The 23700-nt window shown below is 35.2% G+C and overlaps 1 pseudogene; it reads left to right on the top strand.

Annotated features, from left to right (window-relative positions):
• Window positions 1-22978: 22978 nt before the first annotated feature.
• Window positions 22979-23494, top strand: LOC145689618 (protein CFDP2 pseudogene; annotated as a pseudogene).
• The last annotated feature ends 206 nt before the right edge of the window (window positions 23495-23700 follow it).

The following is a 23700-nucleotide window of genomic DNA, read 5'->3' as shown; positions in this document are numbered from 1 at the left end:
GCACGGGAAAGCAAACTTAACGTTCTGTGTTCTTCGCATTTCCGTGCGCCTTTCCTCTTCGGGATAGGTACCAATATGTTTTTTTCGAAGTTTCTTGGTATTTTTCCCGAGATGTACATTTCATTAATAAGATTAAATAGTTTCTTCTTTGTTGGTGTTGCGAGATTCTTAATCACTTCCGTTGGTATTTGAGCTATTCCTGGGGCTTTACCATACTGCATTTTCTCCGAAGCATAATCAAATTCGCACTCCAAAATTGATGGTCCTAATTAATTTTCATCGACGTCTTCTTCCTTCTCTATCTCTTCTTCGTTCACTCTGTATCCTTCGTACAGTTGTTCAATGTATTCCTTCCATCTTCTTGTAATCTGCTCCTCTTCTATTAGCGTTGTTCCTTCTTTGCCTATAGTAATTACTTAATCTCTTAATGAATGAAAGTTCAGAAATTAAGGCTACTTATTAGTAATTAACATATTGAAAATACACTAACACATACACACAAATGTTAATATATATATATATATATATATATATATATATATATATATATGTATGTATATATAATGTATGTAGATAGATAAAAATATCACACATCACACACAACTTGACAAGTATGCACAAAGAAAAATATCCTGGCAATACAAGTAGTTGATGGTGAAGTCATCCCAATAAATTCCCTTAAATTGGAAGTATATCATGTCAATGGAATAAAAAAAATCACTGCTAGTGATCGGTCTTTGAAAAAAACGAAATTCGTTAGGTTAAGTTCTGACCCCTTAAGTCCCTATTCTACCGCAGCTTCAAGTTCGAAAATGTTATTCCCCTTGTTTACCTTCATTTTTAATATTCTCGCGCAAACACCAGCTTGCGGTCTCCTACGGTATATGACAACGTCATTAACAAATCATATGTAATAAGTAAAAGCTTGTTGTGATTTATTAAAACGTTTGGGTTGCAAGTGAAGCGAGGAAGATTTTTTTTTAAAAACAAACTTATTATTTTGCAATACCACAACAATATTACTTAATAGGGCGCCAATACTTTTTCGGGGAGACGCGTCGTTTATTCATTTCCAACACTTTTTCTTTCTTCTTGCTCGTTTGGCACTCTCTTGCTATCATCGTACGGGGCTATGGCCTCGCTCGCTTACCTCCCTAGCTACGATTCTCCTGTTAATATGGGACAATGGAGAAGTGTTGCATTTGTATAAATTATAAGTTACTTCCGTTGCTTCATATGTGTATTTGTATATGCACCAGGGGTGCCTATAAAATGTTCACGACACAAGTGCGGCATTGTTATTTTAGGGGGAAATATGAAGTAATGGAGCTTGTGCAGATGATTATACAGATGGAAAAGAAGAATAGATGACTGGGCATTGCCTCAGATCAGTCAGTGTCAGGGGAGAAATTACAGCATTAGAAAACGTTTTAAATCTGCATTTTAAGACTGTTTAGTATACTTGATCCAAGTGACACTACCGAACTTCTTTTATTGTCGAGTAAGGGGGCAGTACGTACACTCATGTCCAAAATGATTATCGCATATCTATAACTGTCTTCTTGTGAGAATATAATTTGATAGCGATCTTGCAGGATACTTTTAATACTGTTATTATGTGTATAATTGGGAAATGTATATTTGTGGTAAATTTCATAGGAAAAGAATTACAAATACGAAAATTAGAATGAGTAAAATAAAATGTTGCTAAATGGACAAGGAAATTTTATTTTCGTTTCATTTTCTTATTTACTGCTCTTTTGACATAAAATTTGCCACATACGCGTCTTTGCCGATTATACACATACTAATATTATGAGAAATACCGGGAAAATTCGTTATCAAATTGTGTTCCTACAACAACATATTTATAGACATGCGACAATAATTTTGGACATGTGTGTACATGTGAGTGAGCCTCCCTAGAAAATACTTTCCCGATGGTCCCCTGGATTGCAGTACGACCCTGTTTATTGCTATACAGAATTTCTGACTAGTCTTTTAGTTTAATTTAATAGATGTTGTAGATGGAATTGGTAATTTCGACCGGTTTCCAGATATAATTTAAGTATCTTTTATTGTTGCAAATAAGCAAGTAGTATCAAAGATCGGATTAGAGACTTTTAGACCTGGACAGTCTCTTATGTGTACGAAAAAAATCACATTCACACGAAATCTGTTTTAATTTATTTGATTCTCTATTAAATTTACTTTCTCTCTCTCTCTCTCTCTCTCTCTCCACTTATTTATTTATTTATTTTCCACCGTCATCGCGAGGTAGTGGGTAATTCGTCATTCTAAGCTTTGTGCTGTTCCCCAGCTGTTCTAGGGAACAGCCACCTTAAATCCCCCCTACCTTCTCTTTGGTGCAAGCCTATTATCTCTGTGTGTAAAGCTACATGAGTTTTATCATCCTTTAAAAACTGGATGGGTAGAAGAAAAGTAGATTTTCAGTAATCGCATAGATGAACGGAACGTATGGTCACTTATAGACGCGATAAACAAACTCATGTAGTATATTAACAAACTAATCAAGGATTATTCACGGTGGCACAAAAGTGATATTAATTCTGAACAAAAATGTCACATTATCTTCATTTACAAAAGAAAATGGAGTTGAGTTACTCCATTCTAATATGTGACTCTCCGATTATAAACACAATTTTAAAAAATTCCATCCAGGTTTCAGTTAGTTAAGAAGACAATGTGTGACTTTTTTTTTTTAATTTGTCTCAGGTATGGGGATTACAATCAATCGATCTTGATGATCTAGGAAATTGGCCAAAACATATTTAAGACAAAGTACGTCAAATTCTTGTTATGCGAGTTCCAGTTCAAGTTTGCAAACGAGAGTTCCCAGTTAACAATGAGGGACGGAGATTTACTACAAGTAACTACAAAAGACGTTTGCGTAATGGAGTTTAAGTTGTTCGTAGTTGGCATATTTATTACTGAGTAAGGATGCAATGTTTTGTTTTTGTTGTCATCTTTTTTAGTGCTGCTACAATGTCACTCTCTTCTTGGGCAGTTTTTTTTTTTTTTTTTTTCAGATTGGAAGCGTATATCCAAGCTGTTATCAGAACATGATAAATCTTTGACCCACATGAAGGCTTTCCAATCGTAGTTTGAAATTTCGAACCGAATACAGTCAGATAAAATAATTGATGCTGAAAACCAACTACTTAATCGCAATGAAACTGAGCGTTGGAAGGAAATTCTTAAACGAATGTTGTATATAATTCCGTTTCTTGCATCCTAAAATTTAGCATTTCGTGGTCATAACGACACTATTTATTCAAGAAACAATGGTAATTTATTCAAACTTGAGTGTATTGCAGAGTTTGATGTTTCTATGGCTGAACATTTGCGACGAATAACATGTAAAAAGACATACGTACATTATTTAGGCAACAACATTCAAAACGAAATAATTGAACTCATTGGGTCAAAAATAAAGTAAAAAGTTCTGAATGAACTAATGAAGGCAACATAATATTCCATAACCTCACATTGTACACCAGACGTGACCCTAATCGTTCGTTTCGTAAAGATAGAACCAGGGAGTAATCTACACCCCCCCAACACCCCCCTAACACCCCTCCAAATTTCTTTGCACACACCCTTGGATGGAAAAGGAATACTCCACCAAATCCATTTGTATCTATCAGTATCATATAGGTTATTTATTACATCATGTTAAAAAAGGTTTAGCGTTTAGGAAAGAATGCAATATTCTTATTTATTTATTTCACTTCAAAATACGAAGAGACCTTGTTCCCATGTATGGCTTCGAGAACCACACGACATTGTTTCGGGCGGTGTTTCGATCGAAACAATTGACAAAACAGACCCGCTCATACCTACCCTCCTGGGCTCCGCGGTCGTTTCCGAGAAAAGAGATTGATAGACAGATGCAGATGACTGAAATTGGCAGCTTCTTGAGCAGTCATTCATCTACCTCCTCCTCAATAAGGAAAGATGTGACAATATAGTAATAAGCCTATACCAGATTCAGTTGTAAATGCTACTCTGCAACAGGCTTGCAACCAGAGGGGGGCTAAGGAGGGCCTGGTACTCCCTTAATTTTTCATGTCCCCTTCAAACCTCAATACAAAATGCACAATTTAGATATTTGTAAGAGAATTTTTAATGACTTGGCCCCTCCTAACATATTCATGGTCCCCCAAAGCTCTGTGGCTGGTTTCGAGCCTGCTCTGCAAGTGATGTATCAGCGGACGGGCGTTAGAAGAGTGTAGTCAAAACGTTTTTAGAAATGAAGAGATCGATCGAAGTAAGAATTATATATACATATTTTTTAGACTGATTCTAGTGTTATGCAGGAACGCATTTGGCGCTAGCTTAATTTTTATAAAGTATATTTTTATTCACGTAAATTCATAGAGTGGAATAGGGCTCATAGCGAATCACTTTTTAAACTAATTTTTTTTTTCATGTTGGTCACTAAAAGTTACTTTTTTTTTTAATTTGTCACTAAAAGTTACCTTTTTCAGAGGTAAAGTGACTTTTTCGTGTGATTTATGTTTTGTATTGGCAGTTTTTTTTTTAAAGAAAAACATAAAAACAAATGGAAAAAGGCAGAAACTTGTTACTCATTACTCTTCTGAAAGCTTCAGTACTTGCTGCCACATGTGAAACAATCAGCTTTATTCTCACTTCAGCTTTTATTCTTTCTAAAGCACAGTGGGCGGTTGGTGGATGCTTAAACTCTCAAGGGGGGGTTGAGAACCCTTCTGTGTCTTTTATTTCTTCTATCATAATAGTTTTTTAGTTTTCAATGGTAATAGTTAACGCTCCGTTGAACGTTGTGTGTGTGTGTGTGTCTGTGGTTCATCATGCTCATCTTGTGTTATGCTTCTTGTATGTTCTTCTTAAGAGTAGGTGATGAATTTGAATATTTCACGTGTTTGAGAACTCTTAATGCGTAGTTAAATATAATATCTGGGATAAAGAAATTCGGAAATAGGCCAGAACTGGTTCCACTTACTCAGAAGCTTTTTACATCTGCTAAGTCTGCTTACCGTAACTACAAAGCTTACTTTGAAAATCTAAGAAAGGAGGAAGCTCAAAAAGAAGAAGCAAAACAACAAACAAAAAGAGGTGATGGAGAAATTGACAAAGGAAGAAACGGGCATGATGAGATTTTGGTCACTTTTTCGTGTGCTTTTGACCATTTTTTTGGTCACTTTTCAATTATTTACAAGAGACCGGACCACTATGAGCCCAGAGATTATTAAAATTAGGGTAGAAAGATACAAAATGTTTGTAAATTGAAAAACTGGATTTCTGAAAAACAACTAAATCAATGAATAATTTTCTTATGAAAGATATTCAGAGCCAATAACGTAGCCAGGAAGGGACAGGAACGGAGATTAAGAGATCAAATAATATCACAACAATTAACGTTAACAACAGGGTTAGAATATTAAAATAATGAAATTGGAACTATGTACAGTATAAATTACTAAACGAATGTGATTTCAGCATGGGACGAGAGAATTTTTTCACAATTAATATTTTGAAAAAATATCACCTACTAAAACTTGCTGGGGGTGAATAAATTGAAATAATAGGAGAATTTTGCAAAATAATTACAATAATTCGTATGTAATCAATTCACGTGTAATTACGGGGTAAAATAGTAGAGGTTAATTCCTAATCAGGGTGGAAAAAAATCATGATTTTTTTTTCAAAAAAATCATTTTTGTTGATTTTTTTGATTTAAATCGATTTTTTTGATTTAAATCAAATCTTTTTCTTCGTATAATACAAGTCGCGAACTGAAGAAAAACATTAGAAATTAGTATTAAATATTAATTATGCCATTTAAGTGAAAGTGTTGGGTTTTAATTTTGAATTAATTCCCAATCGTTAACCTATTTCAATCCCAAACAATGTTTCTTAAGCATTAAGGAAAAAGTACAGCAATGCATATCAACATGACATTTTCTTTTCACGAAAGTTACTGATATTTGGCAGGGGCATATTTTTAAACAATTGGAACTAGCTAGCGGCACGAAATAAATATAAAGTACATAAATTTCGCCTAAAATTAACTACCTCACTCTATGACCTATGGAACCCGGAGGTTCAATGCCATGTTCACAAAAGCTCTCCTGACTTATATCCTTAGTCAACTGAATCCAGTTTCTATTTTGTATTCTTATTTCTGCGAGATCCATCTTAATATTGTCCTCCCATCTGTGCCTAGGTCTTCCAAATGGTGGTTTTCCAATTGGACTTCCAGTTAAAACTTTGAAAGGGGTCCTACTTTCTTCCATTCTTGCTACATGTCCTGCCCACCTGAGCCTCCAAGATTTGATAACCCTAATAATGTTTGGTGAATGGTATAAATTATGCAGTTCCTCATCATGAAGTTTTCGCCATTCCTCATTTCCGTTCCTTTGGGTTCCGAGTATTGTTTCAGAATTTTATTCTCAAATACTTTGTCTGCGTTCTTCCCTCAGCGTAAGCGACCATGTTTCACAACCATACAGCACAACAGGCATAATTATCGTTTTATACATTTTAAAGCTTCAAATTCCTCGACACAATTCGCGACGATAAAATATTTTGAACTCAATAATAACACGAATTCCCTGCTTTTAGTCTATATTTAATTACTTCGTGAATATCGTTTTCTGATCCTATACATTAGCCTATGGCAGAACTTTCTTTGTCTTTATGCGATGAGCTTTTGTAAGTCAAAAATTTTCTGCAGGAATTCCAAAATAAAAAAAAATAATAAAAAATCAAGATCAGTTCCAGCAGAAGAAACAATTGTGATTGTTAAAAATATGCTTTATGTGACGTGAAAAGCAGTACAAATGCGAGTTGTCCGTGCATTTAAGACATCTATACATAGCAGGCACGGTTTTATACTTTTCTGTTGGCTATTTTATTTCCTCTGACAATTTTTCCTGCACAGGCGCGGCAAATTTTCTGCGATCACATCGCAGAGCTCGGCATGTTCTGCAATGGGGTCAAGTATCCACTTTATCAAAAGTATTATTCGATATTTTAACGCATCCAAAATATGTATCCCGAGGAACTTTTATGTATTTAGTACATAAATTTCGCCCAAAATTTTAAAATCAATTTTTTTTTTTTTTGTTTAGGAGAGGGGATCGGACCCCTCTAAATACGCCCATATTATCTGGAAACTAACAAATAGACGTGGACACAAAAGAGTTTTCATCTTAAATGTCCATGGTGATTTCCCCTTGGAATAGAAATTTCAAAACCCTGTGTTACAAAGAGAAGAAAGCAGGGTTCACCCGTAACCCATTCAAACGGGATTTTCCCTGATCGTTCCCTACATAATACTCGTTTTCATACTGTGCTTACATACATTTGAGTCTCATTGTATTAGATTATTATCTTCCATAATCGAAATAACAGAAGAGAAACGGGATTTTACTTAGTTTCACTTTAAATTAATTCATTTCGGAATTTGATTTAAATCAACGATTTTTATTAAAAAAATCAAGTGATTTAAATCTTGATTAAAATCGTGATTTAAATCAGACTGATTTAAATCAATCCACCCTGTTCCTAATACAGTGAAACTTCTCTTAATGGGCATCTCTCAATAGTGGACATCTTCGTAAGAGGACAAACTTTCTTATTCTTCCATTCCATAAATATGTGTGGTATGATGTATGAGAGAGAACCCTTCCTTTTAGGGACACCTCTCATTTACGGACAAATAATCGTGTTCCACCGATGTCCGCTTTGAGAGGTTTCACTGTATTACTTAGTTTCATAATAATAATAAATGCTCAAATGTGTGAACTTCCTTTATTGAACCTACCACTGCGAAGAGCTGATATTATTATTATTATTATTATTATTATTATTATTATTATTATTATTATTATTATTATTATTATTATTTGCAGTAGTAGTAGTAGTAGTAGTAGTAGTATAGTAGTAGTACTAGTACTACTAGTAGTAGTAATAATAGTAGTAGTATTGCAATAGTTGCGTAACAAAATATACTGTTTTGTTGTTCGAGTTTGTTTAAAAATTTTATCACTATTCTGAGAGCACACACCCCCTTTTATTTTGAACACCCCCCCAAGTAAAAATTTCTGGCGTACTTACTGGATAGAACCAGGCAAGAAACCATTCATTGAGGAATATTTTTGGGCATTTTTGTGCTGGTTTCTCGGGAGGACTAACTAACACTGTTGTAGAAGAATTAGAAAAATTGAAAATTCCTCTCTCAAATATGCGTGGTCAAGGTCACTAATATGAAAGGAAATCACTCAGGTGTTCATAAAAGAATACTAGACATAAATAGTCTAGCATTCTTCGTTCCTTGTAGTGCCCATTCATTAAATTTGATTGTGAAAGATTCTTCAATGTGTTTTAGTGAAGATGTGAAATTCTTTGCCATATTGCAAAAATGTACAATTTTATTTCTAGCTCCACATATCGTTGGTCTCGTCTACAGAAACACGTATGCAATTTTACGCTAAAACCCCTTAGTGATACCAGGTGGAAGAGTTGTTTTGATGCCGTCAAACCATTTCGCTACCAGTGAGGGGAAATCTACGATGCTCTTTTAGAATCATCAAACGACTCAAAGATAGACGTTCTGGGCAGAAACAAGGCTTTTTCGTCGGCAACTACGATCTTGAATTTTAAATTCGTTTCTGCTATGGTGTTTTTGGTTTCAAATTCTTTCTTGTGTCAATGTGGTTAGCCATGTTAGCCAACAAGAATCAGTGGACATTCAGCAGGAAGTTGATCTACTTAAGAAGGCCAAGTGTCATCTAGAGAAAATGCGAAGTGATGAAGGTTTCCTGAATATTTTAGTTGCTTCCAAAGTAGTTGCGGATGATCTTGACATTCAACTGCAAATCGAGAATGAATCAAATCTCCGACTCAGAAGGTCAAAACGACAATTTCAATATGAATCTGAAGACAAGTCAATTAGTGAGATCCATATTTTGTGTTTATATATAACTTCTTTTTCTGTACATTAGATGAGATTATTTGTTCCCTGGATGAAAGATTTTAACAACTGAAGCAGCACAGCGAAATATTAGGGTTTTTGTACGACACCCATCCCATAACAGACAAAGAGAATTTGCTAAAGTGTTGTAAGGACTTACAACTATCCTTAACAGACAAAGATCACTGCAATATTGGTGGTCTTCAGTTATATCAAGAACTCCTACTTTTACCTTAATTTCTCGGTCCTGAAAGTGGGAGTAAATCGTTGCAAGTATGTGCTTACATGCATGTTTGCATGAACTCGCTTACTGGGCTATTTCCAAATCTAACTATTGCCTTAAGAATTTTTAACTATACCTATAAGTGTAGCTTCAGTAGAAAGAAATTTCTCAAAGTTGAAACTTATGAAAAAAAACAATGATCAACAATGACGCAGGAGCCTCCTCTCATAATTTATGTAGTAAGAATGAGGGTTTGCACCCAGTGCTCGGGTAAAGATTTATGGGTCACCCTGTCTATATATGCGTATATGTTCGATCTGCTCTGTAGAAACATGCAACTAAAAAGGCAATCAAAAGATTCATATATGACTTCAATAATATGTTTCTGTAATATTCTATATTCAGTAAAAAAATTTCTGCCCTCGCTCTAGCTCCTCCTCCATTCTGATCAGAATATTGTCAATACTTTTATCTTAAGCATTTTATTGTTAATATCCATGAAAAGCTAAATACGTTAAATTACAACACAACATTTTAGTCTATCCAGCTATTATGTATATCATCAATCCTTAGTCATTTAACACATAATTTATACCTCCCGTAAAATTTTTCTACAATATACCCATCTTTGTATTTAGTTTTTAATAATTCTGGCTGATAAAATCATCTTTAACTTCTTCGTTGTTTAAATCTTTTACTATGTTTGTTGGTGGATTTCAAGAAGGAATAACCACACTAATAGCAAACACTTCTGTTGACCAGTGTTGTGTATATCCTTTCTCAAACAAGCTTTCTGATTTACTTATGAGTCGTCATATTTCAAATCAACAAATGATGAAAATTCATAGTCTCAGATTTTGATAAATTTTTGTACATTGAAAGATATGTTTGCGAATAGTTATTTCCCAAAATAAAATTCTTCAAGTCCTTATAGTAATTAGTAATTAATTACGCAATCAGCTTCAAGGTCACGACTCAGAAATAGTTGATTTTGCGTTTATTGTTTATTTCAATAACCATAAGAACTATGAAGCTCAAACCTTGCATCCGGATGTAATTTTGCCTATAGATTTCAAATCTGCAATCGAAACTAATGAATATTATTTAGGTGTAGAGTTATAGCAGGACTTATAGTTCTGAGTTTGGGCCCCGGAATGAGCATGTGGTGAAAGTTGTACCTCTATGAAACTTTAGCACAAGGTTAAGAAATACCTATGTTTCGTGTGAACCAAATTTGGTTTTGGGTATTTGAACCTAAGGACCAAAATAAAACTTCTAATATATGGGAGTTTACAAAAGACAATTGTGAACCAAATATTAAATGCAAAGCAGTTTTATAAATGGGTTGTGGACAATATCACATCCATTAGACATTTTTTGAATCAACTGAGATGCTCAGCAGCATTGCACGACTCAAGAAAATAGGTTTATTCCTGTGAAAACAATACCTGGAACAACAAATAATCATGCTTTCATTTCTGATAGTGAAATAAGTTTAAAAGTTGGAATAATTTCCTCTAATGGAGGAAATGCATATTGTTTGGGTAGATGAATAATATAAACAGAAGACTTCAGAAGTAAAAGTCTGGAATCCAGGAAAATTTCTAGCGCGTGTCTATGGATGCAAATAGTATATTGGGATGTTGCTGGAATATTCTGAGGAATATCAGGACTACAACATAAAGTTCTTACACCCTGCGAGGCCCGCTTCCACTTTTCACTGGCCTGGAACCGAGAATATCGTATGAGTGCCAGCCGATCACATTCTTATTGACGCAACATATCACAATTCTATCACAGCTAGTGGAAGATCACATAGTGTATCACATGAGTAGACTTCGGAATTTTAGGCACCAAAAAGTTTAATTTTAGGCGCCTAAAATAGGTACTAAAAATAGGAAAATAGGCGCTAAAAATTAAAAATAGGCTCTAAAAATAATAGTATAAATTATTACATACCCCTTTTTATTAACATCTTTTGTTTTCAGTGAATCAGGTGATTCATTCAGTACACAACTTGCTCATTCGTAATTTTGGAAACAGTAAATTACCAACAGTTTCTCAAAGTTTTCGACTGTCAATCTCTCTCTTTTGTCTGTAAGGATCATCTTTGCTGCCGAAAACGATCTTTCCACTGAGACAGATGTTACAGGAGCATACTTAAATTTCGATACATTTTTCATTTCCACTTCGTCGGGGATGGTTTCATCCTCTCCCATCAAAACTTTCCCTATACGAGCCAACACAAGAAATCCCTCATTCTTCTTCACTACACTTTCCCACTTACACTGCACTTTTTCCCCAACTTTCCCCGTAGCACTTTGGATTTTCTTTTCGGCTTCGTTAACTACTGACACCTTTTCACTAAGTGGCTTTCCCGTAGCTTCCAACTTAGTGATCGTCGTAGGTAAGAATGAAAAATTTGACTTGATATATACAAGATCTCTTTTGAGAATGGGATCTTTGAAAAGTTCCTTCAAAACTGAAACACTTGCAATGTTTTCCACACCAGGAAGTTCGCCAACAACACCAGCAATAGCGTCCAAGTTCTCTGCGTAATACAAAGCTGCTTCAAGCCATGTTCCCCAGCGCGTTAGGACAGGTTGTGGAGGAAGAGAAATGCCAGGCAGTTTTTCTTTAAAGACAGCGATTCTCGATGGGGCTTTGCAAAAAGTTTTTTTCATGTTAGAAATGAGGGCATTGACTTGAGGAAATTCGTTCCTGATTGTTTCAGAAATTCTATGAAAAGCATGTGCTACACAGGTAACATGGATGAGGTTGGGGTAGAAAGGTTTTAGGTTCTTAAACGCAGCAATCATGTAAGAAGCTGCATCTGTGCAAAGAAGAAGAATTTTAGAATCATCCACACCACTAGGATACAGAAGTTGCAAACTTTTGTTCACGGTGTAAGCAATTGTCTGGGCACTCACTTTCTTAATTTCCTTGCTACTTAACAAGTGAGGAGTTGAAGGTCCATCTTCATCAAGTTTTCCTACAACAACATTCACTATGTATCTATTGCATGCATCAGTAGTCTCATCGACGCCTACCCAAATGCTGGAATCGCCAATATCCTTTCTGATTGTATCAAGTGTATTGTTGTATTCAGAATCCAAACACGTTTTCCTGAGTGTTGACTCACACGGTATCGATTGCTGGCACCACTTCTGTAAAAACTGTCGGAATGTTTCATTTTGAAGTGTGTTCCATGGGATGTTGGCAGCGACAAGGGCTCTAGCAAGATCCGCATTAAATGTGTTCGCAGTTCCAGATTCAGATCCAGATCCAGAAGGCTGAGTTAACTGTGTCTGTTTCTGTTGTTTCTTCGCTTTAGATTTGGCAAGATGTCCAGCACCATCAATGTGTTGCTTTAAGTGGCACTTCTTTTCCTGAGAAACCTTAAAAAAAAAAAAAACGCTTAGAAATATATTTTCAAATGCTTCTTACAAAACTAGTGAAGATGGTGGCGTTTTAACTTTAATTTCGGTTTCAAATTCTCTAATTTTCTTCGTGTACATTGCGACTAGTATTTTCAAACGGGTCAGTTCGGGTCAGCTTATTGTTGGACACCCTCAGTAACGGGTCGGGTCAGGTCAGCCTAACTCGGGTCACGAGTCTGGTATCGTTAGACCAACTCAGTTCACCAGTCGGGTCGGGTCAAACTATCTCGGGTGACCCGACTCGACCGGTGAACTGAGTTGGTCTAACGCTACCCGACCCGTGACCCGAGTTAGGCTGACCTGACCCGACCCGTTACTCGAGGGTGTCCAACCAAAAGTCGACCCGAACTGACCCGATTGAGAGCACTAATTGCGACAACTACCATCACTGTTTGCTTGCCTTTCTGGTCGTAATGTGCTTTTTTTTTTTTTTTTAATCGGTGAACGTTACATTATTGATTTAAAGTTGACAAAAAGGCAAACTTGTTGGTCTACCTCGTTAAAGACCAATATACCCCAGTCCCATTTCGAATCAGAACAGATCAAATAAAAGACTAATCGATGAGCATTTTACTTCAGAATAATCCCCAATTTACAGACAGAAGCAATAAAATTGTATATCAATATCTGAGAAATAATATTTAATTTTAAGCACTGTAACTAATTTAATTTTAAGCACTATATTTTATTTAATTTCGAATGCTGACACACTCCAACTTGGCAAAAATTAAAACATAATTTGGCAATATTTTGTTTGAGATTTGGATGCCAAAATAATTGCATGAAAAATTTCAAAATATCGTCCCTTTAAAATTTTCTTTAAAACTGTAATTTACAAAATTTTTAACTGATTTGAACCAAATTTTCCCCAAAATATGATTAAAATGTTTCAGTGTGAAAATCAGTGACCTGTCAAAAATTTAAAATAAGGGCCGTTTTAAAATTTCAAAAATTCAAAATTTTTGCAACTATCAACTGACAGAAACCAAAGTTAGAACGAAAATAAAGTATTAGCAATGCCTTAGTTGAGCGTGAACATCAGCATGATACAATAAATAAAATTGGCGTTTTTTAATTTTTTTTTTTGGAAATTAGTTGTCTCTTGCGGCCCTGCGACAAAAGGTGTATGGATATTCTTCATCAGGAGAGAGAGAGAGAGAGAGCAATCGATTAGAATTCCTTTTTTTTTTTTTTTTTTTTTGGCTTTGGGGAGAGAACATCAGAGACAAATTCTTCCTTTCTTAAGATCTGTCCTAAAATAAAATTATCCGCAATTGTAATTCTTGTTAGACGAGTGTCAGACTGTTCTTTTCTTGCCCCTGTGTGGAATTTATTTGTCTGTAACTATGGATGGAAATCAATAGCATCTTAAGACAATAGACAGTAGCACCTCGAGCAAAATTGATAAATAAAAAAACAAAGAGACAAACAAGTTTCTGCTTCGTAAAACAAGTTCTGAGACAATCTATGAACCTCAAACGCCGTTATTTAACTATTAACAGATCTTTTCTTTCTTTTTCGAGAAAAATAAAAAAAAAAAATGGCCTTTAAACATTTTTCCTATCTTTTATGCTTTTCAAGATATTGACATTTCTAGTTTTTCTTTCAAACTGAAATCCTCGTTTTTAGATATTTTCGGGATGAAAGGATATATCCAGTTTCCTTAACTTTTTAAAGATAATCAATATTGGCATTGCACATTTCTTCTTTCAAACTTTTGGAACTGTTGGCATTTAAAAAAAATTGAATCCCGCCTTTCTTAACTTCTTTCGTATTTTTTTTTTCTTTTGAAAAACGAGATAGCAAAAATATGTTTTCTTAAGCTCCTGAAACTGTCAAGTAATTGCTGGCATTAAACATTTTTCTCCGAAAAGAGGACCCCTTTTGGAGTTACTGACACAATATGTCAACTTTAACTTACATTGTTTTTAACCTTTACCGCTTTTTTTCGGGGGGGGGGAGTCCTTCGGAAAGAACCGAGAATGCCATGTCCGCTTTTCTCAAGATCCCCGAGAATCCCTAAAACTGTTGAATGTGTAAGTCTAGACACTTTCTTCCATTAGCACTTTCAAAACCATCGTTCATATATTTCATTTAAGCAGGCTGCTAGAAGTCTTTACATTTTAAAGATTTTCCTGTGTTACAGGATTATTTTTATGTTTTTTCTTAACTGATCTAAATTCCATGTAAATTAGATTTTCACGAGTTCAGCAGCTCAGTAACGTTGTCTCTTAAAATAGTTAACCTCCCATTGATAAAGGTTTTACTTTAGCTAGCTATACAGAAACAAGGAGGGGGGGGTGTACAATTGATTTAATTAAATTTATAAATTCTGTAAATAAAAATAGCTTTTCTTACCTGCTTGCTGCACAATGGACAAAAGATTATTCTTCCATCGTATGTTAGATCTGGAAATTCTTGCAACCACTGGCGAATCAAGGTACTTTTTGAAGACTTCTCCTTTGGCATTGTTGCGTATGATACAAAACTTCTTTTTAAGAATCCTCAAGATCTGTGACTGGGCTGTAAGCCGTTGAGTCCAATTGTTCATGCGTTGTAGAGACGATGTATCGTTCTTGAACTACGTGTTTAAGATAAATCACTGCACTGACCCGAAAATGATACATGGATGGATACTCCAGTCAACTGAACCGCGTCACTTCATGAATCGTTTCTGTTCGTGGACTTTGGTTTTTCCCAAATATTGAAAGCGAAGACCCGAAGAGATTCTTGCTTCAATAGAGCTGTGTGTTGATTTGTGAATGTGTGTGTGTAAACTATTGTCCAAATTCCAGAGAGCTGAACGGATCACAGAAGAGCTGAAGTGAGCCGCTACAGAAGAGAAAAGGTGGAATAGTTCCAAGAATGCAGAACGGCAGGGAGGGGAATATTGGTTACTGCGATATGCACTTAGCAATAGCTTTGGTTTTGCCCCTGGGGAAAGAGAGACAGACAGAAAGAGATAGAGATCTTTCAGTACAGTGTCTGCAGGATGCAAAGGGATGGTTTGTCTTTGTCTTTCACAAATGGGCTTGACCTTGAGCAGAAATAGCTCAACTTTTAGAAACAATTTTTTACATACAACCACCCTCTGCGTTTCACTTCTTCATACGAGTTAGACTAAAATTAGCCTCGACAAACACACTCACTCTGCCTTCAGATTTGTCAATTAAATTTCACTCAACACTAAAAAAAAAGTTTATTTAAAAAATACAGGAATTTTGTATTTTTTGCAGTTTTAGGCATTTTTAGGCCAAAACGGCCAAAATAGGCGCTAAACTCCATTTTAGGCATTTTTAGGGCACTTATAAAGTGTTTTAATAGGCTTAATTCCTCATGATTCGTAAAGATCCGAAGTATTTTTTACTTCCTATAAAGGGAACAAAATAGGCATTTGCCTTAAAATCCGAAGTCTACACATGAGACTGTTAATAAAATTAACCAGTTATTCAAGACTTTCAGTAAACAATGGTACAATGTACAATGCTGAAGGTTATTTTTGCTATAATTATATCCTACTGTATGGAATAGTTGTAATAAAAGTTAAACAGTATCAGATAGCCTATATCATTACTTCAGAAACTCCTTATGAGGCAAAAGATACATTCAGATTTTTGGGGGGCCTTAGGTTCAAATAGATGAAACCAAGTTTGGTTCACACGAAATATAGGTATTTCTTAACTTTGTGCTAACATTTCACACATGTACAACTTTCACCACATGCTCATTCCGGGGCCTGAACTTTGGATCATAAATGCTATAACTCTACACCTAAATAATATTCATTAGTTTTAATTAGATTTAAAATCTACAGGCTAAATTACATGCGGATGCAAATTCTTAGCTTCATAGCTTTTGTGGTTCTTCAAATACAATAAACAATAAAATGCAAAATCAAACGTTTTCGAGTTGTGACATTGAAGGTGATTGAGTAGTTAATTACTAATTAACTATGAGAGCTGGAAGAGTTTTATTTTGGGAAATAATTATTCGCAAACCTGTTTTCAATGGACAAAAATTATCAAAATCTGATACATTAATGTTTCATCATCGATTGATTTGAAATAGAATGACTTTTACAGGAACATAATCATCAATTTTATATTTAGGTTTAATATGTTTATATTCTTTTTTATACACATTTTCCAATCTTATTTGCTCATTTGTCGTATTAACTTTTACAGGCTTCATACTAATAGTTCTATGTATTTTATTATTGTCTTCATTAACCAATTCTTGTAATATTTCTAATCATTTTAATACCCTTGAGTAGTAAATTTATTCCACATGGTTGGTTTAAGAGTGCTGTTAAAATAATCTACGATAAAAGCTTCTTTACCTCCAGAAGTTAAGTAATGTTTTATATTATATTCCTTCATCGAATCTTTAGTCTTTATTATAAAAATTCTTTTGATCGATCAGTTTGCAAATTATTAGGTTCTCTAATTTTTAATGCTGATTCAGACGCTTTGACAACACTAACACTCATCTTACTTTTAACTAAAGTAGCAAACGCGTATTTAGAAAACATCAATTACACTAGTCAACAAATTTTAACTTTTTTCCTCTAGCATGAGAGAAAACACCTCATCTTAAAGGAACTTTTTGCTTTGAATTCGAATATGTATCCCGTTTTTCTCCATCACGTACAGTTTTCCTGCGTGAGAGGGATTTTTGGCAAATTCCTTCCCTTTTCGCTATTTCATAAGCTTAGCTCTTGTCCGCTTACGAATAACACAAGAATTAAACCAAAGAAAACCTTGATACTATATAACCTCCAAGTTTCAGAACAATCTCGTTACTATTTCTAGAGAAATAAAGTATTTATATGTATACTGTATTTACAGTATTGTTCATTTCTTGATTTTGGGGAAGAACGATTCGTTTCATTACCACAAGCACAAACATGAACATGTCTGTTTACAATATTCGACAATACACTCACTTGTTTCACTCTGTAGAATTATAAGTTTACGTAATTTTTTAGAATGAATGAAAATGGAATTCAATGAATATTTGTTAATACGTACGGTCTATGTATATTCCAATACATATAAATACAATCTTCCCACTTGTCTTCCTTAAATTGTTATGTAAATATTCCAATCAAATGTGTGCAAGAGAGAGAATGGAATACAGACTCATTGCTAACAACAAGGAACATTACAGTCTCATATAATGCTCCTTTTGTAGATCTTAATAAGATACTACTGCCACCACTTCATATAAAGTTATAACTTATGAAGAAATTCTCAAAGCCATGAACACAACTGGTAAATGGTTCAAGGATTTGTGACGTAAGTTCCCTAACCTGAGTGATGCTAAAATTTCAGCGGGAGTATTTATTAGTCCCCAGATTACGAAACCTATGCTTGATGACGGCTTTGATAGCAAGTTAAACAGTGCCCAGCTAGTGGCCTGGACAGCATTTAAGTGTGTTGTGCGCAACATTCTGGGCAATTGAAATCATACAAGAAATGCTACAAAAATACAAAGAAATGGGTTGTAGGATATCTTTAAAAATCCACTTTTTAGAGTCTCACCTTAGCTTTTTTTCCTGCTAAATCTAGGTGCTGTCCTTGACGAACAAACGGAAATATTCTACCAAGACATAATGGCAATGGAGAAATGGTACCAGAAACGATGGGATCCTTCAATGATGGGGGATTGTTGTTGGGGCTTTGGTAGAGAATGCAATATTTCTTGCAAAAGAAGGAAGTAGTGTACATTTGCGTAACTCAATGAAACTTTCATACTATCTGGTAGTTTTAGTGTTTTTTCATTACATTTTTGTATGTTTGTATTATTGTAAATTGTAATGCATGTAGATTATATTGTATTGTATTTTATGTGTTTACTTGTGATAATGAAGCAAATCGTTTTTTTTTTCTTTTCACCAAATCAAAAGAACTGAAAGCATAGACATATAAATATATTTATTTCTCTAGAAATAATAACGCGATTGTTCTGAAACTTGGAGGGTATATTGAGTATCAATAAATGTTTTCTTTCGTTCAATTCTTGTGTTATTGTTCGTAAGCGGACAAGAACTAAGATTATGAAATACGTAAAAAAAAAAAAAAAAGGACATTTTTGAGGGAAGTTCCCAGAAATTCCTCCGCCGAAGGAAAACTGTACGTGATGGAGAAAAACTGAATGCATATTCCAATTCAGCGCACACAGTTCCTCCAAAATCAGGTTTTTTCTCTTAAGTAAAACCTTGTTAACTAGTGTTATCGTTATTAAATATTTATAGCCTTTATATAATTTAAAAAATACCTTTTAATACACCACTATCCACTTTAATAGCATCATCTTGCCAAAGTTCATCAATTCCTTTTGTACAACATTTAATATTTTGAAAGCTTTTTTTCGTGATGACTTATGTATTTCTTTCATAATTTTCTATAGCATCTTTATTTTCTTTCAGTCAATCTCTTTTTTTTAAAAAAAAAACTTAATAATAGCACATACAATACGTATTCTTATCTTTAGTTATCTTCCTAAAATATATACGCCACGAATGCGAATAGGCTGATTTTAGTTTCTGAAATTTCTCTTCGGAAACGCCGTGATTTGATTAATATATATGAACCACAGATATCAATCACACAAAGAAAGAAAAAGAACAGGCAGCTTTGAATGTATGTCAAATAAATACATCTCTATATATGTATATGTGTACCCTTACTTTTATTCTTTGCATATAACTATGATTAGCATGGACTTCGGATAGTCTTCCCTGTGATTCAAAACGTAGTTCAGTTTATAAGCGAGAAGTAGGTGGCCTTCTCTGTATTAGTAATGAAACTTTATATGCAACAGATATGTTGTTATATCAGACGACGAGAGAGAGAGAGCATGCAGCGAATTTGTTTTTGATTCATTGCGAGTAAAAACTGCAAGAATAATGGAGTAAATTTTATGCTACTATACTTTGTCAAGATGTTGGAAAGAAACTAGAAAATTGGACAGGATTGCAAAGTGGCAAGAAAAAAAAAAGTTTTCAAAGAATTTTATTTGCTCACTTCGGTCACAGCGGCCAAACCAATTCAAATTATTGTATATAAGTTCACCTGTCAAAATGAGACAGCGTAAAGACATGAGTAAATAATCAGTTCAAAGTGAAATAGCGTTTGAATTCTCTTATTCTCCCTAATACTCATTCATGATCCGATCTATTATATTTACAAATTTCATGAAAGTTATACACTTCTAACAAGAAATTCCGATCCAAAAAACAATTACGTTAATTTGATTCAAATTTCACACTTATAGAGTTGTTGAGTTGATTTTAGTTTAGCGTCCCTTTCAGCAGCGAGGTTATATGAGACGTGGACCTACTGATTAACGTGGAATCCGAACCACATTCACACTTATAGAAATTTTATCTTCACATTATATTGCAGCTTTTGATCTGGTGATTCACATAATTCAACAACAGCTCCTTTTTTGTTGCAGCGACTCTTTTGGAACCGAGAATGCTTCCTGGGTGTTAACACTCACGTTGAGGGTCACTGACGTAAGAAATCTTAAAAACGCAGAATGACCGTAGGACGTAAAAGAATTCTTCTAAAGTTATAAGCTGCCAAGAACAATGGAAGATGAAATTTATAACTACGTGGATATTTCAAGGAAAAAGTTCTTCCATTTTTCGAGAAAGTATGAGCCCGATAATTGACATGAAAGTAGTAATCTGATCTTTCGTCTTCCTTTACATTTACCACATAATGCAATACTCTCGGGGTTCTCCTGTTTCCTCCCACTTCCTTCATTTCACCATTTCATTCATTTCTCATTATCATCGTCTCCTTTAGCCTAACCGGCATAAGCGTGGGACGTAAAACTCAAAGGGCCTTATGCAGAGTCGTTTTGACGTCTGAATAATGCGTTACTACGAGTTTGACTAACGGATGGTTATCAAAAGTGTATTCAGAGTCAGTAATTAGACGTAGTAGTTGACGAAGTTAATCACATGTGACTAATAAATCTTGAGCACAGGGTAATCTTTTAGCCATGGTTTAGCTTGTGCAACATGCCAATACGGATTTCGGATTTCATGTATTTTCATTTTTACAGACTACGCATGCGCACATCTACTTTTCCGTAGTTGCCACATTTATTTTTCTCACCCGATGCATTTGTTTATAATAGTTAATCGTACCCAAATCAACTTTTTAGTTGTACTTAAAGTAGACTCTAAATACCAAAAGGTACATCTTCCTTAGTAAAGAGCTAATATGTTACTAACTAGTCTGTGACTAAACCTTGATTAACGAATTCTCTCTGAATAACGCCCAAAGATTTCATTTTTTTGTTTGGACTAGTGCATATGCGCAGTGTGTGATTAGCATGAGTCAAGCAGTTAGAAATGTTCCCTGGCCATAAAGAGTGGGAATCATAGCAGAACAATGTCTATTGTATGTGTAGAGTAAAGAAAAGATTCGTTCTCTAATCCAGTATGAATGAGGGAATGGCTTTCCTCCTATTAACATCCATAGGAAGCTCGTTGTTATTTATAGAGACTGTATTGTTAGTGCAAATGGTGTGAAGGTGATGAAACTTGTTTTCTGAAAGACGAATAAGGAATATTTGATGGAGATCGGCCCAGGGTCCGTCTCTATCAGTTGCACAACATTGGTTGACAAAGTGGATTCACTGCTTTCACCCAAGCGAAGAATCAAGAATTGTAAAACAGACGCTGGTTTGAACATTTCCGTCGGGACTGCACATAAAATTATCCACGAAACACTGCAATACGCAAAGTTTTCATAGTGTTGAGTTCCACGACAACTCACTGAACAACATCGCAACCTTCACATATGCTCTATTGCATGGATTCTTGAATTTCCTCTGTTGTATTGTGGCTCAGGATGAGTTTCGTTCATCAGTGCACTACAGAATTGAAGCGGACGTCAATGAAATGGAAATATTCATAGTCCGTCTGTGGGGAAAAAGTCCAAGGTTCACTAATTTCGAAGTAAGGTTCTCGAGATTGTCTTTTAGGATTCCAAGGAAATATCGCTCATATAGTTTCTGAAGAAACTGGGAACAGTAAATGCTGTACGTTATTATCAAATAGTGGAGAAAGTGAAAAACACAAGTCGCTGGAATGTTCTGGACTCCTTTCTCCATTACCATCCATATTCTTCTGGATGATAATGCTTGTCCCCTTTGGCAGTACTAACACAGGACAAAGTTCTAGAAATGAAATTGGAAAGGTTACCACACAAACCTACAGCCTAGACTTGGCCTCGACACTTTCACTTGTTTTTTCATCTACAGTCTCAGCTGCAGGGTCAACATTTTCAGGGTGACTTGAAGATTCTAAACGATGAAACAATTGCTTGAAGATTATGTGAAAAGTAAGAAAGGAAAATGCTACTTGGTGTAACTTAATTTTTTTTAAATATTTTAAGAAATACATTTTTGACAAAGTAGGATTTTTTTCTTGAACGACCCACGTACATAGTTCGAGAACTGTAAGAACCTTTCGTAATCGGTTTAAGGTAGTACCCAACAGCGTCAGGTCCCCCAAATAACCAGCTTTAAAGTTTACATACAATTAACAATTTACCGTAAAATAGTACGGAAAAATATTATTTTATCATATCTATCGAAAAATATCTCTTCCTTATACCGATCTGAAAATAATATGGTATACATTTTTAATGACAGCAGATTACACAATTTACTGCGATTTATATTTGACAGTTTGAAGTAAAACGTTTTAACAAGGTACTATAACTACTACAATTAAACAATGACAATAAACTAATTTGTAAGTATATTATATTTTTTATACGTAACTAGTGTTTTAAACTCCACCCTCAATATCTCCACCTTGCCGCGGTGGGGGAGCTTGCGCACTCTAATTATCCCAAGAGCTATGGCGGAGATAGCTTCGCTATCAGAGGGCTTCCCATGCCAGACAGGTCTTTAGAGGTAGGAGCCAGACGAAAAGATATATTATGGTAATGGCAGCAGCTCTACCATTACCACACTGAGGCTGAAGATGATTAACATCGACAAGGCTAAGATGTGGAGAAAAACAGGCAGGGACAGGATGTCCTCTATGGCTGTTTCACTGTGATGGGAAGGACCTGGGACACCACCATTTTACTCAGTCCCTAGAAAACAACATGGAAAGAGAAATAAGAGAATGTAATATTAGGGAATACGACTCTACTGTTTTACAGAGGATCGTCCCCGGCAGTGGAGGGAAACACAGCAGGGCCTCCTCAGTCGTCATCAAACGAAACCCCTGCAGGATAGGAACCTGGAAAGTGGGATCGCTGTTACAGTGTGGAAAACTGGAAAAACCTGAAGAAAGAAATGGAACGCATGAAGATAGATATCTTGGGAATCAGCGAAGTTAGATGGCCTGGTGGAGGAGACATGTGGAGCGGGGACTTCAAAATGATTTACTCAGGAGCTGTAAACGGTTCAGCAGGAGTCGATTTTGTCTTGAATAAGAAGATAGGACAGCAAGTTATAGGCAGCTGGAGATACAATGAAAGGATAATAATGTTGAAGATAGCAACCAAACCGAGGAATATGACGATAATCCAAAGATATGTGCCTACATCAAGCTACACAAACGAGGAAGTTGAAGAAACCTACAAGCAAATAGAAGAAGTATTGATGAAAGTTGAAGACCAGGACAATTTAATTCTCATGGGTGACTGGAGCGCAGTAGTCGGCGAAGGCAAAGAAGAGAATGTAACTGGGAATTTCGCCCTAGGAGAAAGGAACGCGAGAGGTGCACGATTAGTTGAGTCCTGCAAAAGCCCTAATCTGACTGTAAATAACACTCTCTTCGAACAACCACTAAGAAGAAGATACACATGAGCAAGACCAGTAGAAAAAGAAAGATACCAAATAGACTATATACTGGTCCGACAAGCATTTAGAAACCAAGTGAAGAATAGTAAGAGTTATCCACGAGCAGTCGTTGACTCAGACCATAATTTAGTTTTGATGAGGTGCGAACTCCGACTAATGAGGAAAAGAGTTGTAGCACCAAACAAAAGGTGGAATACAATCAAGCTAAAAAG

This window comes from Thermobia domestica, chromosome 7 (genome assembly GCF_964235325.1).
Source record: "Thermobia domestica chromosome 7, izTheDome1.hap1.1, whole genome shotgun sequence".
NCBI classification, from domain to species: domain Eukaryota; kingdom Metazoa; phylum Arthropoda; class Insecta; order Zygentoma; family Lepismatidae; genus Thermobia; species Thermobia domestica.
The sequence above is the reverse complement of the archived record's forward strand: the minus strand, read 5'-3'. Positions and strand labels throughout refer to the sequence as shown.